The 17,113-nt window shown below is 47.6% G+C and overlaps 1 protein-coding gene across 3 annotated transcripts in view; it reads left to right on the top strand.

Moving 5' to 3' along the window:
- Nucleotides 1-2,828: 2,828 nt before the first annotated feature.
- Nucleotides 2,829-17,113, top strand: part of CALN1 (calneuron 1) — a 508,279-nt gene continuing 493,994 nt past the window's right edge. For 2 of the 3 annotated variants that reach the window (XM_090279122.1, XM_090279124.1), the window contains exon 1: nucleotides 2,829-3,017. The gene's annotated coding sequence lies outside the window, so the exon portion shown is untranslated. Of the gene's footprint in view, nucleotides 3,018-13,012; nucleotides 13,077-17,113 lie in introns of those variants that run through there. The other variant, XM_090279123.1, reaches the window with a different exon arrangement.

Below are 17,113 nucleotides of genomic sequence, written 5' to 3'. Positions count from 1 at the left end.
TGTGGTGAATAAAAATTTGGGAGGAATATTTTGGGAGCAAGGAGTCCCAGCCCCACACCGGGACCCCCGGCCCAGGGTTCCAGTGCCAGGAAGATAAGCCACCATAACTTCTGCAGAAAAAACGAGCGGGATTTGAGTCAGTGAAAAAACTACTGGACTCCCTGGCAGTTCCTCTTAAAGAGCCTGTGCCTAATTTACTCAGATGCACTCCCTCTGAGCACCAGCACCACCGGGGTAGCAGCTTGAAAAGCACCACTGGCTTATGGGGAGGAACTGAAGTGTCTGGTATCAGGGAGAGAGCTGGAGGATGGTTCTGTCCCAAACACAGGTGATCAGAGGCCATTGTGCCTTTTCTGAACCCTCCCCCTGCAGAGTCACAGAACAGGCAAGGGGAGCCATATCTGACACTCCATCAACCTGGCTTACACTGTTTATCTGAGGTTCTGCCCCAGCCAACTTATGGGTCCACCCTCAGGCCTTCCTACCTCTGGCTAAGTGGCCCCAGGTCCAGTACCAGCAGCAGCCACCTTTGGGTCACAGTTGGGCTCCATCTGGGCACCTCTAAGCCCAGCACAAGTAGCAGCCCTCTGCAGATTGCTTTGTAGCTCACTCTGGGTGGCCCCAGGCAGACACAGGTGGTGGCTGATACTGACCTGCACCACCTAGGAAACCCCATGGCCTGTGCACCCAGTGGACAGCTATAGATCACACTGGAGCACCACCACCCTGCCCCTGCGCAGCTGATCCTCCACAGAGGGCAGAGGTTGGTGGTCAGTGGCCACAGCCAATCCTTGCAGCTGACTGGCCTGGGTAAATCCCTCCCATAGACCTGCCAACAACAACCAAGCTGCAACTACAAGAAAAGGGAGTACTTAGCCTCCATGGAGGGTGTACCTTGAGTACTCATTATGGGTGTTGGGGGAGATTGTTCCCTGGACCCTACAGAACACCTACTACATTAGGCCACACTACCAAGACAGGGAGTCAAAGTGGCTCTACCTAATACACAGAAACAACACAGGGAGGCTGCCAAAATGAGGAGACAAAGAAGCACGGCCCAAATGAAAAAACAGATAAAAGCTCCAGCAAAAGAACTAAATAAAATTGAGATGAACAATCTATCAGATGCAGAATTCAAAACATTTGTTATAAGAATGCTCAAGGAACTCAGTGACTACTTCAGCAACATAAAAAAGAGCCAGGCAGAAATGAAGACTACACTAATGGAAATGAACAATTTACAGGGAATCAACAGTAGAGTGGCTGAGGCTGAGAATCAAGTCAATAATATGTAACATAAGGAAACAAACAAAAAAAACAACCAAGCAGAACAACAAGAAGAAAACAGAATCCACAAAAAAGAAAAACAAAAACCAAAAAAACCGAGGATAATGTAAGGAGCCTCTGGGACAACTACAAGTGTACCAATGTTCACATCATTGGGTGCCAGAAGGAGAAGAGAAAGAGCAGGAAATTGGGAATCTGTTTTAAAAAATAATGAAAGAAAAATTCCTTAATTTGGTGAAGGAAATAGACATGGAAGTCCAGGAAGCACAGAGGGTCCTAAACAAGATGGAGGCAAACAGGTCCACACCAAGACACATTGTAATTAAAATACCAAAGGTTAAAGATAAAGAGAGAATCTTAAAAGCAGTTAGTTCCCTACAGGGGAGTTTCCATAAGGCTGTCAGCCTATTTTTCAAAAGAAACTTTGCAGACTAGAAGGAATTGGCAAGAAATATACAAGGTCATAAAAAGCAGGGACCTACAGCCAAGATTGTTCTACCCAGCAAAGATATCATTTAGAATTGAAGGGCAGATAAAGAGCTTCCCAGACAAGGTAAAGTTAAAGGAGTTCATCATCCCCAAACCATTATTATATAAAATGTTAAAAGGACTTATTTTAAGAAAAAGAAGACTATCAAAACTATGAACAATAAAATGTCAATAAACTAGAATTACTCTATGACCCAGTAATTCTACTCTTAGAGTCATACCCCGAAGAACTGAAAACAAGTATTCAAACAAATAGTTGTATGCGAATGTTTATAGCAACACTATTTATAATAACCAAAAGGTAGAAAAAACCCTAAATGTCCATCAATGGATGAATGGATAAACAAATTGTGGTGTAGACATACAATGGAATATTATTTGGTCATAAAGAGGAATGAAATATTGATATATACATCAATGTGGATGAACCTTGAAAACATGCTAAATGAAAGAGACCAGACACAAAAAATCTCCTACTGCATGATTCCGTTTATAGGAAATATCCAGAATAGGCAAATCAATAGAGACGGAATACTAACTGTGGTTGTCAGGGGCTGGAGGCTGGGGGAGTGTGAAGCAGCTGCTTAATAGGTATGGGGTTTCCTTTTGTGATGATGCAGATATTTTGCTACTAGATAGAGGTGGTGGCCACTGCATTGTTCATTTTATGTTGTGTGAGTTTTACCTGAATAAAAATTATTTTTAAGAAAAGATAAAAGCGAGACACCAACCAGTCTCCCAGCAGAGGACTCCACCCAGAGTGTGTCGCTGGTGGGGGTCAGGCTCAGATTTAAGCAGCAAATTGAAGATAAGCAGGAGCATATCCATAGGAATCCAGTAAAGGAGATGCAGCCCCACCAACCCGGGTGGGGCTCTGCCGTGGGCCTAGAGGCTGCCTTTGCCCGCTGGTTCTACAGCTTCTCAGGAGTTAATCTGATCCTCTGGAGGTTTTACAAGCTCTCTCTCCAGCTCCTCCTCCACCTGCCTGTCTGGCCAGAGAGGCCTGGCTGGGCTCCAGGATGCTCACAGCTCACTTCTCTCTCTCTCGCAGTTTGAGCAGGCGGCCTAGCCAGGGTCTGGCACAACTTCAGTGGGCGCCAAGGGGCTGAACTGTGGGCAGCTCTGGAGTGGAGTGCCCCAATGTGCGGACACACTGAATCTGACTTCTCAGCCCAGCTAGCAGGATTGGGACCACTTTGGCAGATCCAGGGAAAGGTTTGGGACTTCCTCTAGAAACACAGGTAAGCGAAAAGGGCCTCATGAGGGGAATTAACAGGCTGTAGCACAGCTGAGTGTGTGTAACCTCACACTGGTTTCCTTATTACACCTGCAGGAGGACATGTAGCTCTTCTCTGGGAGTGGGGGATATTTTAGGGACATGCTTCAGGTTAATTTCTACTTGATCTTCAAAGCTCAACACAGATACCACTTTCTCCGGGAAGCCTTCCTGAGCCCTAAAGTGCCCTTTCTCTGGGTCCTCAAAGCATCCTGCATGCCTATGTAGCATTTTCTATACTATATTTTAAAAGCCTAGTGACCCCTTGGTTCCCCACACATACTAAACTGTGGACTGCCTTGTGTCCTGGTGCCCTCCTCCAGGCGTCCCCTTGCCTTCACATCAGTGACCCTATAGGTGTCTTGGGTGCCTGCTATTAACATGGGGAAGGAGGGCTAGTTCCTTTTCTTACTTGGCCAGGCAAGGGCCTGTTCACACGTGTGCATGCGTGCACATAGACACACGCACAACCTCAAGGGAAGTTCAGTCTGTTCTTCAATCCAGGTCCCTGTGATAGAATTTAAACTAGACAGAACTGGGTGGCAATGGGCTAAGGTATTGTGGCCCCCAAACTAATTAACTCAAACCCTTGTACAATACCAAACATGGTATTTAGGGTACTGGCCCCCACATGAATGTCTTGCTGGTTGACCAGATCTCCCACTGGACCTGTTTTTTTCATCCTCATTCTGCTCCATTTTCCTTTCCTCCTTTCCCAGGCTGGGGCCATTCCCTTGGTTGGGGTGTCCCAGCTCCCCATCAGTATTAGAGTCCCCATTCATTTTCCTGCTGCTCAGAATGAGGGGGAAGCTTGGAACCTAGAGTCAGATTAGAGAAGGGCGAGGACCCTGACCTCTGGGTGGAAGCTTGTTTTTTCTTCCTGTTCCTTGATGACCATCCCAAATTACTTTAAACAACAAATCACTTGTGCTGAAAATGTTCATCTCATGCCCACAGACTTCAGTGATCTACATACAAGATTCATGTCTTTCTGTTAGCATAATTTTGGGACTTTATTATGCTGAAAGAGTGTCTGTCTCTTCCCCAACCTTGACTGTGACATTATAAAACCCTTGTCTGTCGGTTTGGTCTTGGAGGGCTCTGCTTCAATTCCCATTTCTCATTTTCCCTGGCTGCTGCACTTAGAGGTGGGGGTAAGTGGAATGATGTTAATCTTGGTACAGATAGACACAGGGCATGCCTTAAAACTTAAACTGGGCTGCAGACACCCAGGCCACTAGCAGATGCAGGGGGTCTTTGCTATAACCTCTCATAAAGGCCAGTAAGGCCGACCACCTGGGGCTCAAAGCACACAGTCTAGTGTGTGTTTGGAAGCAGAGCAGTGGCCAGGAATTTATAATATGATGTGATAAGTACAAATAAGTTCATGATGCTATGGGAGTGCAGAGAACAGGAGCCTCGCCTTGTACATGATGGAAGACTTTCTGAATGAGGTGATGTCTGAATTGAGCCAGGAAGAACAAATAAAAGTTATCCAGGAGCATGATCCCCTTGGGAGAGACCCAAGAGAGGCACTTAAGATACCCTGATGTGCTTTGTCCAGGATATTTGTGTTTGGTAGCCTGGACTCTGAAGCATTAGCTGAACTAAGAGTGCCTGTGGGTATTCTTCTGGGCCCAAGGGCTGATGTGGAGACATCAAGAGGGACTAGGGGGTTCTCAAAAATTCTGTCGGGGAGATTCTCAGATATGGGTTAAGTCTCAGTTTGGGACATAGGACCTTGGTGGTTTCTGCCTTTAGTACCTTTGTTAAATGATGGCATCTATCCCAAGGACTAAAATTTAGAAATCTAAATGGAACCCGTAAGTCATCCTAGCAGTGCCTTTTCCTCCTGTGGCTGAGGAAGGGGGCTGGTGCTATTGCTCTAACTTTACTTGGGTGGTAGAGTTATTCAGGCTACACTATCACCTGGCCCAGCTGCAACTGGAGAGTCTAGAGTGCGCTTTGTTCTTCTAGGTTTAATGAACAATCTCAGATGGGCTTAGGATCATCAAGTTGCAGGGTTTGGTGGGACCTTGGCCACAAGGAACAAAGGGCTAAAGGGAAAAGCCAGGAATATGTGGGATTAGCATGAAGGGATGGGCTAGTAGTGGAATGTCCTTGGGGTGGATGTGCCTAACATTGCTATTCAGACACCACTGTGATATGAATTCAAGGAAAGGACCTCTTTTTCCTCCCCTTCTCCTTCTTCTCCTCGCCACTCCTCCTCTTCCTTTTATTATTATTACTATTGAGGGGGTTGTGCTGAGGTGGGAAGTGATAATATACAAAATAAGAATGGTGTATTTTTATTTTGGAAAAAAAAAAATCCTACTTTGCCCTAGCTTCTAGCTGTGTCTCTGAATCCAACTGCATGCAAGACCCAATAAAGAGATACCTATTTATTCATGATGGTTACACAGGATCCAACAGAGCCTTATATTACTGGTTTTCTGTACTTTGGGTCGCAGTTGTATAAAGATCCATGGTGGGGAGAGGAGTTTGGCCAGGCCTTCATTGGCAATGAATGAAATAAACATGAATGGCGGTGACACTGAATGGGGGCATCTGGGGAGACTACCTCTCTGTGCTTTCTAACTTTCAATGATGAACATGCATTACTTGTGTAGCAATTGTGTGGAATTAATAAGGACTCTGTCCAGGGAAAACATAAATCCAGTCCAACCTCAGCATGGACCATGACACATAGCTAGGCTGGAGTGAACCACATGGGGGTCTTTTGGTTTGGGGAGGGGAGTGGGTGCTTTGAACATCCTGGCAGCCCCCCTGCTTTTCCCCACTCAAGCCGCTCTGCCTGGCCCCCATCTCCTGGCCAAAAAGGAGTGTGGATAGGGCTGGCTGGTGGTCGTTCACACCCCTAATGGGGCTACCCAGCGCCTACAATCTCATAGCTTGACTGTATCTCTCTCCACAGTGGGTTTTCTGTGTTTGGACCCGGTATACTGAGGCTGTAGACATGACTCTCTTTTGCTTCTTCTGGTCTCAGCTTGTGTCTGTACACATAGCCTTGTATGACTGATTTGTTTTCTTAGAAGCTGATGGTTTTATTGTTGAGTTTGGCATCTCTTCTGGCAATGAGGTAGGAGAGAGAGTTAGGCCTTTGAGCTCCAGTAGATGGCCTTGGCAAGTGGCAGCAGAATGATTTAGGGAAATGGCTCTGCCACTCACATGCACATTATCCAGAGTGCCCTTCTGGGGCTGCTCTACTGTAAGAGACTTGGATGGCCTAGGCAGCTGTGCTGGTGGCCAAGGTCAGGTGGATGGAGTGAGGCTATTCATCATGCTGTTTGTGAGCTGCTCATCACCTCCAGGGTCCTTTCTGTGGGTGCCTTGCTGTCTCCTTGCCTTGGGGGCTGCAGTGTTAGCTGGCAAGCACCTTGGGAAGCCCGTCAACCCAGACTGCACCTCTGTGTCTGGATTTAGATAGGGCTCCTGATGCCTGGAGGTCCCCAACATTCTGGGACCAGATTTCACTAATAACACTTATTCTTCACCTGTCCAGTTCATGCTTTGAATTTGTCACACTCTTTCATAAGATATTCTGTGTCGCACAGGAGTGCCACTCTCTCAGCTGAGGGAGTGGGATAGAGAGAAGAACGGATGAAGGAGAAGGGAACTGGAGAGAGAGGAATCTGGGATGGTTGGAGAGAACAAAACAGGGTGCTGTTTCTGCTATTTGCAAATCCTCTGGACCCTTGATCTGCAGGGTCATAGGGCAAAACCCAGATTCACAGGTGATTCAAGAAGGCAGAGCTTCATGCCCTGCTGTGGGGTATGTGGGTGGCGGGGGAACAATACCAATATCAAATCCACGTCCACCAGATAAATGTGGCCATAGGACCTGTCCCATGAAGTGTCAGAGAACAGGGCCTAAGAGCTGATCAAGAAGTTAGACCTGGAACTCAAGAGGAGACTTTGAACAAGACCTTACATTTATACAATTGATCCCATGTGTTCCCAAAACCCTCATGGGATGGAAGGTGTGGAGATTTTCAGGTCCACTTTATCACCGGCAGAGTGTGGTGGACATTTTTCTGCTTTCGTGGGAGGAGGCTGTAAGTTGGCGCTTTGACTTGAAAGCTTTTGTAAGCCGACGGATGCACATCTTGTGCATTGTATTTCATGCACACGGTAGCCAGGCTGTGTTGGACCACTTCTTCCCTAAGTTGGGATCCTATACATTTCTTTTGATTTCGCAACTCATAGGCAAAACTAGAGGGGCAGTTGCCTCCAGGAGGCCTTTTGTTCTTGCACATCTACATCTGTGGGTAGGAACACAGTGAAACAACTCTAGAAAATCTGACTGATGTAAGGAAAATTAGAAAATTAAGAAATTATGACTTGTGTATTAATTTAACAAATAAGCTAACTATTTACTTATTGAACAGGCTTCCCCTTGATTATAGCATTAGTGGCTCTAGATTGTTGACGTTTTATTAGGATTTTACAGGTGTGAGTTTTACAAATTCTGCATTTTACACCACGGAGCTAAGCTCACTTAGCTTATTAATGTGGAAATATATTCTTTAGTTTGTTTTAACCAGAACTTGCTGTGGGATCACCCTATATCAGGCACTAAGAATAAGAAAGTAAAGGACACCTGCCACTACCTTTACGGAGTGGGAGATAGTCACAGGGGAGGAAAAATGGATGCGCAGTGTGATGGTCACTATAGGAGAGGTACATACTCCTTTCTGCCTAGGAGAAGGAGGGGGAAAGTTGGTTCTTGGTAGAAGATTTCCCAGACGACATGATATCTGAGTAAGGCTTTGGTGGGTAAGTAGGATTTCACTAAGGTAGCAAAGAAGGACAGTCCGTGCTGGATGAACAGCACGTGGGAAGACCCCCTCTGGGTAAGGCTGGCCTCCCATGGGAGTTGCCAGTAGTTTCATGTGGCTGTAGCTAATGTGGATTTAAGGAGATCTGGAAGGAGATGAGAGGTGGCAAAGGGTAGATTGGGTCAGCAGTTTATGAAAGGACATGTTAGGTAGATTAAGGAGTTTAATTTTATCCCAGGCACCTTGGGTAGCAAATATTTTGTATTTTAGAAAGACTGATCCAATTGTAAACTCTGGTTCAAGTTCCCTGCACTGTTTACTCGGATTGTACAACAGGTTCTTTAGAAATCCCATACAGATGAAGGATCTTTTGTATAGGTACTTCTCTCATTATGTCACGATCCAATCTGGCCCAGTAGCAGCTTCCTTTCTCCCTTACCATGAAGTCTGCAAATCTCCCAAGTGCCCCCTGCTTACCTCTCCCTCTGACCATGAACTAGACTTTCCTCCTCCATGAACACTGGCTTTCTTCCATTCTCCCTCCTTGCTTGATGCCTAGAGCCTGTTCTGTCTGTCCAGAGCGATCCCTCCCGTATCAAAACATCAACACTTGTCTTCCAGGTCCCAGCTTTACCACCCCCGCTCAGGAGCCTTTTCTGATTCCCCCAGAGTAAGTCAGTCCTATGATGAGAATTGGTGGTGGCACTCTCCACTTCTTGTTCTTGGTCCTCAGCTCCCTTGCAATTATCTGACTTTTGCTTTCTGCAAGTTCTTCAGCTCCTCCAGGGCTGGGCTTTGTATGGTTTGCCGCTGTATCTCTGAGACCTAGCAGTACAATGGGAACTATTTGTGAATGGATGGAGGTAGGGGATTCATTTAGAAATTTTTTGTAGGAGACCAGATGAAAGATATAAGGGTTCGAGGGAAGCCTGCGGCAGTGGGAATGGAGAGGAGGGGCCTGCGTAGCGCAGATCTCTGGGGTAGCACATACTGGATTGTACTGGATGTGGCATCTTGGAAGAGTGGAAAGAAATAAAGAGGATGATGTGAAGGACTGCAAACACATTTTGTCCACTCTCCCCACCTTTCTACCCCTGCCTGTAGAAGAGGGAACAATTTTGCTCTATGCGTTGTTTGCCTTCCTGCACCCCCTCGCTACAGCAGCCTCCCAAGAGGAGGAGGCCTTGCTCATCACCAGGCAGAGACTGGACCTGGATCAGCAGGCAGCATCTGGTCCCTGTGCTCAGAAAGTTCATCACCGTGCACGGCCACTGTTTGGCTCTTCCTGCCTCTGCAGGTAGCCCACCTGGACAGGCTGTTGCCCGCAATAGGCCTTGCTGCCCCCTTCTATGCGCGTCTGGGCAGATGACAGGCCAAGGCTTGCTCTCAGGTCTCATCATCAGGCATTCATTGTGGAAGAGAAGACAACAGGGTCCTGCCTCGAACCTCCCAGCCGAGGGAAACTTGTCCAGGCTCTGCCCAGGGGTCCTCTATTCTTGGTGGGCTGTTCTCAGAATGCAGACCCCTGAGGGAATGAAATGAGAGATGAATTAAGGCTCTCTAATTGCCTAATATCCTACACTGTCCAAGTTCCAAAACAGTAGTGAAACATACTAACATTTACCTGACACACCTAACATAGCTGAAGAACAAGCAGGGTGACGATGTGCATATCACTCAGAGTCATTCCCTGTGGGGCTGGCCTTCAGTTCAGTTCTCTCGAGGCCAATGTCCTAAATTGCACCATGGTTCTTTTTTATTTTTATTATATTTTTCCATTGTATGTTTTTCCATTACCATTTATCTCCCTTATACCCCCTCCCCTCCACAATCACCACACAATTGTCCATGAATTCAGTAGATCTAAAATTAGCCTGGGAGTACTTTTTTCTTTTTGGTATGTGCAAATGTAGTATGATAAATAACAAATATATGATATAGTGATGTGCCAGTGGGCTCCAACCTGTAGAATGATCTTAACACTTTACTCTCTCAATATTTCTTTTAATTTACTAACATTTATATTAAAAAATATGTAATATGTGCCAAAATGTTCAGATTATGACTTGATCATGACTCTCAGAACACTCCCATTTGGGATCTCCAAGGAAAATTCTTGTCCAGTCAGGAGAACAAAATCACACTACATATTTCAAACAGATGGCATTTAATACAGAGAATTAGTTAGTCTGGACTTCCAAAGCTGAAATAATCCAAGAACTAATAATTGCAGGAATAGCTACTATCCCTCGGGCTGGGGAAACAAGAGGGAAGGAGGACCCCAGGGGGCTGGTGCTCAGACCCCCAGGGAGGCATCAGGCCAGCAGGACTGCCATGCTGAGGGGGCAGGGGGTGGGGTGGAATATGGCATGGCAGGTGGTCTGACCACTGAGGGTCATGGCCCAGCTGCTGCTGGCACCCCTACAGGTGGGCAGAGCTGGTGCAGGGTTTTTGAAGGGGGTGCGGTGAGGCTGGTCTTGGCAGTAGCAAAGCATCCCTCTGAGGCTTTCTCCCTCCTGGCCTGTCTTTCTCCCCCTGAGTCCCCATTTGGCTGAACCAACAGGAAGCCGGCGGGCAGGGATACCTGGGAAGAGTGGTTGGGGGAGCCCAGTCCTAGCATTGCACAGTGTGAGGGTGGCCCGAGCTGATGGGCCCCAGAGAATAACCAGAATCACAGAAACAGACCTGTAGACAGGTTAATGTCAAGGCTCCGCACACTCGCTCCTACCTTATACGGAGATTAGGCCTCCTGGGCTGTAACCTGATAAGTGCATCCGGCACAAACCCAATAAAGTTAAGCTTCTTCGGATAGGAACAAAGCAGTGGACGTTCCCGTATGTCAGTCACTGGAGAAGAAGCAGGCCATTATTTGAGATGAAAAGGTGGAAATGGTAGGTCTTAGACTGGAGGGGAGGGAACACCTGCTGCTCTCTGGGCTGTTGTCTCTTCAGTTTGAACTCTGAGAACTGGTGGACGGATGTGCAGAAAACTTCCTGCCACCTTACTCAATGAGCTGAGGCAGAGCAGAGTGAGCTGTTGCCTCTGTCTAGGTCGCCCTGCTTTCTGCTACCCTTTGGGCTCATAGCCCTTTGTTCTGAAGAACCACGGAGAAAGTTGAGGAAAGATTATGGGGCATGAAGGCCCATGGAGGAACCTAGGACCAGCTCCCCAGCGCCCCTCGAGGCCGTCACGGTGTTAGCTACAGTGAGGTGGGGAGAGTACTCCAAGTGTACCCTAAGCCAAGGGATGACAAGGCCACTGTTCTTCCACATGTGAGCATTCTCTTCATTGTCAGTCTCAGAATTGTGAGACCTAATTTTATTAGTAAAACTGGGAAAGAGAACCCAAGGATTTGGGGGGCAGGTCGTAGGGCTAGAGCTTGGAATTTCCCTCCAGATGTTTCCTTGTCAAGTGGTTCTTCTAGGGCACCTCTCTGGTATGCCAGCCTCTAGTGACTCCAGAGTCCACCTTCCTCAGAGATTCCCATGAGGTGGCACAGGGCTCTGGGCTGTAAGTCTGGGAACACTTCGTGCCAGGCACACGTCTCCCACCTCCACCCCAGCCCTGTCCTCACTGTTTTCCTTGCTCACTTTCTTTAAAGGCACGCAAGAGAGTGCCATATGCAAGTTTCTCTGGAAGAAGGAGACAGGAAATTACATTGAAATGATGTCTAAATGGGTGATGGCAGACTCTTCGCCCGTCTGTGTGAGGGCTCTGGCATCTGAGGGTGGAAGGAAGATGCCAGGCAAGGGTAACATGGGGACAAAGAGGGATTTTCTAGAAAGGTGGGGAAAGACAGTATTGCTCAGTGATTTTGTCCAAGGTCAGCCAGAAAGTGCCTTCTCTTTCTGACCTTGGTCAGTCTGAGTTGGTTGTGTGCAGGCCCCATCTCTCAGAGCACAGGCTGCGCTCAGGATGAGTGTGTCTACCCCACTCCATCCCTCATTGGCTCTGAGGCCCTTGGAGCTGATTTTGTAAAGTGTTTCTAAAGATTTTTTAGCACACGCCTTCTGCTATGTCTGTCCCCACCAGCCAAGATTTGGTTAAGCTTAGAACATGCTTTCTAAAGTCCCCGTGTTTCAACTTCTGCTTCCTCTCTCTGTTAAGAGCATTGAGGTTTAGTTTAAAGCTTCCATTTTACAAATGAGAAAATCCAGGCTCAGCAGGGGAAGGGCCACACACGTGGGCTTCCTCCTGGCCATGCTCTGTGTCACAACTGTTTCTCTTGGCGATCTACCTATAAAATACAGGTGTGTGAGCAGTCATCTGGCTGGCTCCAGGCCATGTGCCTCTGCATCTGGGTGTTTGGAAGGTGAGCATGTGTCTATATGTGCAGGCATGTGTATACACATATGTGTATGCACATGGGCAGGTGTATGTGTAGTGCTAGGCATGTGTATACATGGGTAGGCATGCGTGTACACGAACAGGCATGTTTATACATGAGCATGCACATGTGTGCTTGGGAAGATATATGCACACATATGCAGGCTTGTGTGTACATGGGAAGATATGTGTATGTGGGCAGGCATGTGTGTGTACATGGGAAAGCATTGTACATACATGGGTAGATGTATGTGCATGGACAGACATATTTGTATGTGGGCAAGCACGTGTATTCATGGGCATATGTGTATTGTGTGTGGGCAGACATGTGTGTACATGAGCATATGTGTTCATGGGCAGCCATGTGTGTGTGCAGCTTACATGGTGGCTGTCACCCAGCAGCACTCTCAGGAGAGGAGCACACAGCAAAGACAAATCAAGTCCCGGGACACTGTCCGTCCAGCTCCATGTCTGAAGAGGGTGCCGCTGATATCACTTGCACCAGGGGCCCCGTTTTTCTCCCTAGTCTGGGAGTCTGCCTGCGGACTATTGATGCTCTGTGGTTCTGATTCAAACCATGCAGCCTGCGACCTTCCTGACTGCACCTTTCCACCTCCACAGCTCCGTCTCCTTGCAGAACTAACTCGTCTGCAGGACGCTGTTCCAGCAGCAGCCACGGCAGCAGCAGGAGCAGCACTGGCACCCTCCAAATTGGGACTCTAGCCCTTTAAATCTGCTCAGTTACCAAAAAAGAAGAGGCATCAGACCCTGTTAATTAAAGCTCGCCCTGGTCCATCATTCTGAGGAGCTGCAGTGCTCTGCTCCTTCCTGATGGCTTAGAGATTCTCCTTAACTCCCAGCCATGGATCTTGGAGAATTTCCCCCGAGATCAGCAGGAGGTATGATCCTTATCGATGGCACTCTGGGGCTTATGTGGCTCTAAATCAATAATACCACCGACTGCATGGATGCTGCCTGGCCACCCTTCCTCTCCCTCTTCCCCTCTGCCTCCTCTCCAATTTCCCAGCTTGTGTTTAGTTGAGGCAAATCAAGTTTTCATGGGTTTCGGGGAAGGGGAGGGGTCGGGGGTCTGAAGGTAGTTCCCGATGTATTTGCTTTGCTCTTGGCTTCACCCAGCTGCCAAAGGGGCTTGGAGGAGCCGGGAAACATGTTTCTTCAAGCTTGGGATCATGCAAAACCATTTCCTTCTGGATGGGTCCCTTCCTTCAGTTTAGAATTAAAAGGGCATAACCCTGACTTGACTTGCTCCTTAAATCAATGAGCTGCCCCTTGGTCAGTGTGAAGACGGCTGTGTGACTGCTCCCGTTATTGGAAAACTCATTGCACACAACTTTCTCTCCGGGCATTGTCCCGGCAGGAGCACCTGTCCTTCGGTCTCTCCTCCCCTTTACTTTGAAGGCTGCTAGATTAAAATGCTTACTGTAAGATTTCAGGAATTCATAACCCTTTCCCTGCGCCTTTTGAGGAAACTCACTTCCAGACGAGTCTAAGGTTCTGTTGCAAAGAGTTGTTTTTGTTCAGGAATCTGCTCTAGCCTGGCAGAGAGAGGGAGATTTATCTTCTTTTACATTGCATTTTGTAAATTGTACTTGAGCCCAGAGAACATCTATCTGCAAATCCTTCATTGATTTGTTTTTGCCCCCACAGCTTCCTTCTGGGTGAAACGTTATTCTCAAGTCGTACCCGAAGGAAAGCTTTCCTTTCAGTCAGCTTGACATGACTTCACAGATGTCCCTGAAAGCCAGGCCCTGGCAGGGGGAGCCATTTTCACTGTCCTGAGTAGCAGCTCCTAGGAGCCCGGAACAGGGGTCCATGTGCCTTGAGAGGGGGCTTCCAAGCTATACTCCCCTGGCTGTCCTGTGCCTCCCTACCCCCCTCTGGAGAGTAGCTTTGGAGGGAAAGTACTTCTACTGATTTTTCCAGGGGCTTTACCACTCTGTGGATGATTAACTTTGCTTCTCAAGTCTTGAGAGGGCTCTGAGCCAAAACGCAGCTCACAGGAGCAGGAATTTCCCCCCAGAGTTATCGCCTGCTGAATCCTAAGCTGTTTACACAAACAGTAGTTGTGGTGCGTGCAGCTAAATCCCATCCAGTCCCCTGGCAAAGGATGGGAACTTTCTCTGGGTGAATGTCACGGAAGTCAGCATATCTGCCTCCCAGACCCCATGGGTTCAATGTGATTCATATTCTCAGAAAAATAAAACTCTCAGAGGTGGCAGAGAACAGTCCGGTTAGGAGAGACTATTCAAAGCCTACAAATGAAGCACTTGGTGGAGTGCTTGATCACTGTGCCCATTGGTGGACTGAGGCTCTGAGGGAGGCAGAAGGGAGAGATATTTTCTGCAAACAAAAAGCCACCAGGGAGGCATGATGAGGGAAACCCCAAGCAGAATGGCGAGGGGAGGCCTGTGGGAGGCGGCATTCTGGGTCTGGTGCTCTCTTCCAGGCTTTGCTTTCCAGCTGCTCTGTGAATGGCTTCGCTGAGGGTAGGGCTTGCTCCTGGAGCTGGGGATGTAAGTAGGACTGTGGCCAAGGTAAGCGGGGTGGCTTCCTGGGCTCACAGACAGAGGGTCCAACCCTGGAGCTCCTCTCATAGCTCTTCTCTCTCAACCCCTATGTCCTGGGCCCTCTGCCTCCCCAGGACGATTGCTCAAGAGTCAACACCCTTCTTCCACCAAAAAAAAAAAAAAAAAAAAAAAAAATGCTGGGCGTCACAAAAATCCGTCCAAGAGCAGGGAGCAGACTGGGATAGATGTCACCATTGTCACTATTGTGTAATCGTGACCTTGGACTGGTGGGACCTGTGAACAATAAGGAGATGAGTAGACTGTTTCTTTGTGTCAATTTTTTCTTTTCAGCTTAATGATGTGTGATTGTGTTTTGTTTTTCAATTTACTGGATGGCTGCTGGCTTTCCAGGAGCTGTAAATAGATCCCAGTGCCGTGTGTTTAGACCTGGCAACTTGGAGTTCTGGGGTCCATGGGTGTTCTTTTCACGGCCTTAGTATGTGTTCCCATCACCAGGGTGTTGGAGTGGAAAGGGCATGGCCTTGGGGAAATGACAGATCTTCACTGACATCTCAGTTCCCCCTACTTGTGTGTGGCCTAGGCCAGTTAGGTAGTCTCTTGAGTCTCAGTTTCTTCATCTGTAATATGGGGAAGTCATCTGGATTTAATGGAATAATTTAGCTAAAGTCTGTGCACACAGCAGGTACAAAAGAAGTTTTTGTCTTTCCTTCCAGTGAAGGCATCTGCCCTCTGTTAAGTAAACTTTAACATGAAGGATGCAACGACGTACGTAGGACCCTGCCTCCTCTGGGTCGGGGGAAGCCTCTGCCAGGTCATTAGACTCTCCTCCCCAATGGGCAGCGCAGGACCTGATGTGGGGCTGCAACTACATACAAATTTACGCATGAAGGGCTGTGGACTTTTAACCTTCAACACAGGTGATTGTAAATGACGAAGCGAAACCACTTCTCACTCAGTTCACTTAAGAAATATAGCTGAGCCAGACAGATCAAAGAGTCCTGTGACTGTAATAAATCTGGCCTAAAGTATATCCTTTTGTGAATTGTAATAAAAAAAACTCTCCTGCACAAGGACCCACAGCAGGTGCCTGTGGATTTCTGGAGTGTCCCAGGAGCCATTCTGGTTGCTGAGGAGTGTTCAGGTGACTTTTGCCTTCCCTCATCGAGTGCTGCTTTCTCTTTTTCATGCTCTGAAGAAGAGAAGAGGCTCTGAAAAGGGAAAACAGTCCTAGTTGGGAAGAGGCCCTTTACCCAGTCATTCTGGTGTGTAGGACAAGTCAATCAATATATCAATGAATTAATCAATAAGCTGGTCTGTGTGTAGCCACTACTTTTTGGGCAGAGTCACTGATTTCATAAATATATATAAAATATTAACAATAGTAACAGCTCCTACCAACACTGCCACCTGATATTTACTGAGGATCTCCTTGGCTAAAGACTGACCACTAACCCAAGAGTGACAGGACCACTGCTCTGACGCTGGGGACAGAGGAGCCAACAGTGTGCCCCTGGTAGACTGGCAAGCAAGAGTCACGTCCACTGCAGGGAGCCAGGAGAGGCATTTTAAAATGGTTCTTCTAACTACTGTGTTGAAAAAAAAAAAAGACTGTAGGTGGCCAGGATGGCAGCAGGAAGATCAGCGAGGAGGTGACTGAAGAATCCCATGAGAGAAGGTGGTGGCTGGACAAGGGGGCACAGTAGAGGAGTGAGAAGTGCTAGGAATCTGCATTTTTGAAATTTTCTGTTTTCTTTCTCCTTTCTTTTCCTTTTCCTTTTTTTGACAGAGGCAATGGGACTTGCTGATGGCGTGGACAGTTGTGTGTGAGAGAGGGATGAGTCAAGGATGACTCAAGCTTCTTGGGCCTCCAATGGGGACGACTGGGGGAGGAGCAGGTTCGGGGGGAGGTCAGGAGCTCAGTGTTTCTCCTATTAACTTCAAGATGCCTGTTGAGCGTCCTGGCAAAGATGTTGAGTGGGCAGTCATGAGTTCATAGCAGAGATCTGGGCTGGATACAGAGCCATAGAAGCCACCCCAGGGTACAGATGGTACTTAAAGCTGTATCAGATGAGATCATCAGGAGCTGGATTCGGGACGGAGAGGACTAAGGACTGAATTCCAAGGCACTAAAACTATTTACAGGTTCAGGAGAGGAGGTGAAACCAATTGAGGAGACTGAAGAAGAGTGTCTCTTCTGTTTAAGACAGTTTGCCCCCTTCCTGCATTCTATCTCCTCCCCTCTCCTGGGAGCAAGATTCATCCATCTTCCTCCCCATTTTCAAGTCAACCCCCTTCTCCTGGGACCTGCTCAGGTGGCTCTGGTCTTACAAACAACCCTTCATTGCCTCCTAAGTGCTCCAAACTTCTACCCGATTTTTCTCTTTTCC

The sequence above is a fragment of the Furipterus horrens genome, unplaced genomic scaffold, assembly GCF_987537825.1.
Source record: "Furipterus horrens unplaced genomic scaffold, mFurHor1.1.pri manual_scaffold_5, whole genome shotgun sequence".
Classification (NCBI taxonomy): domain Eukaryota; kingdom Metazoa; phylum Chordata; class Mammalia; order Chiroptera; family Furipteridae; genus Furipterus; species Furipterus horrens.
This window is presented reverse-complemented; position numbering and strand designations above follow the sequence as displayed.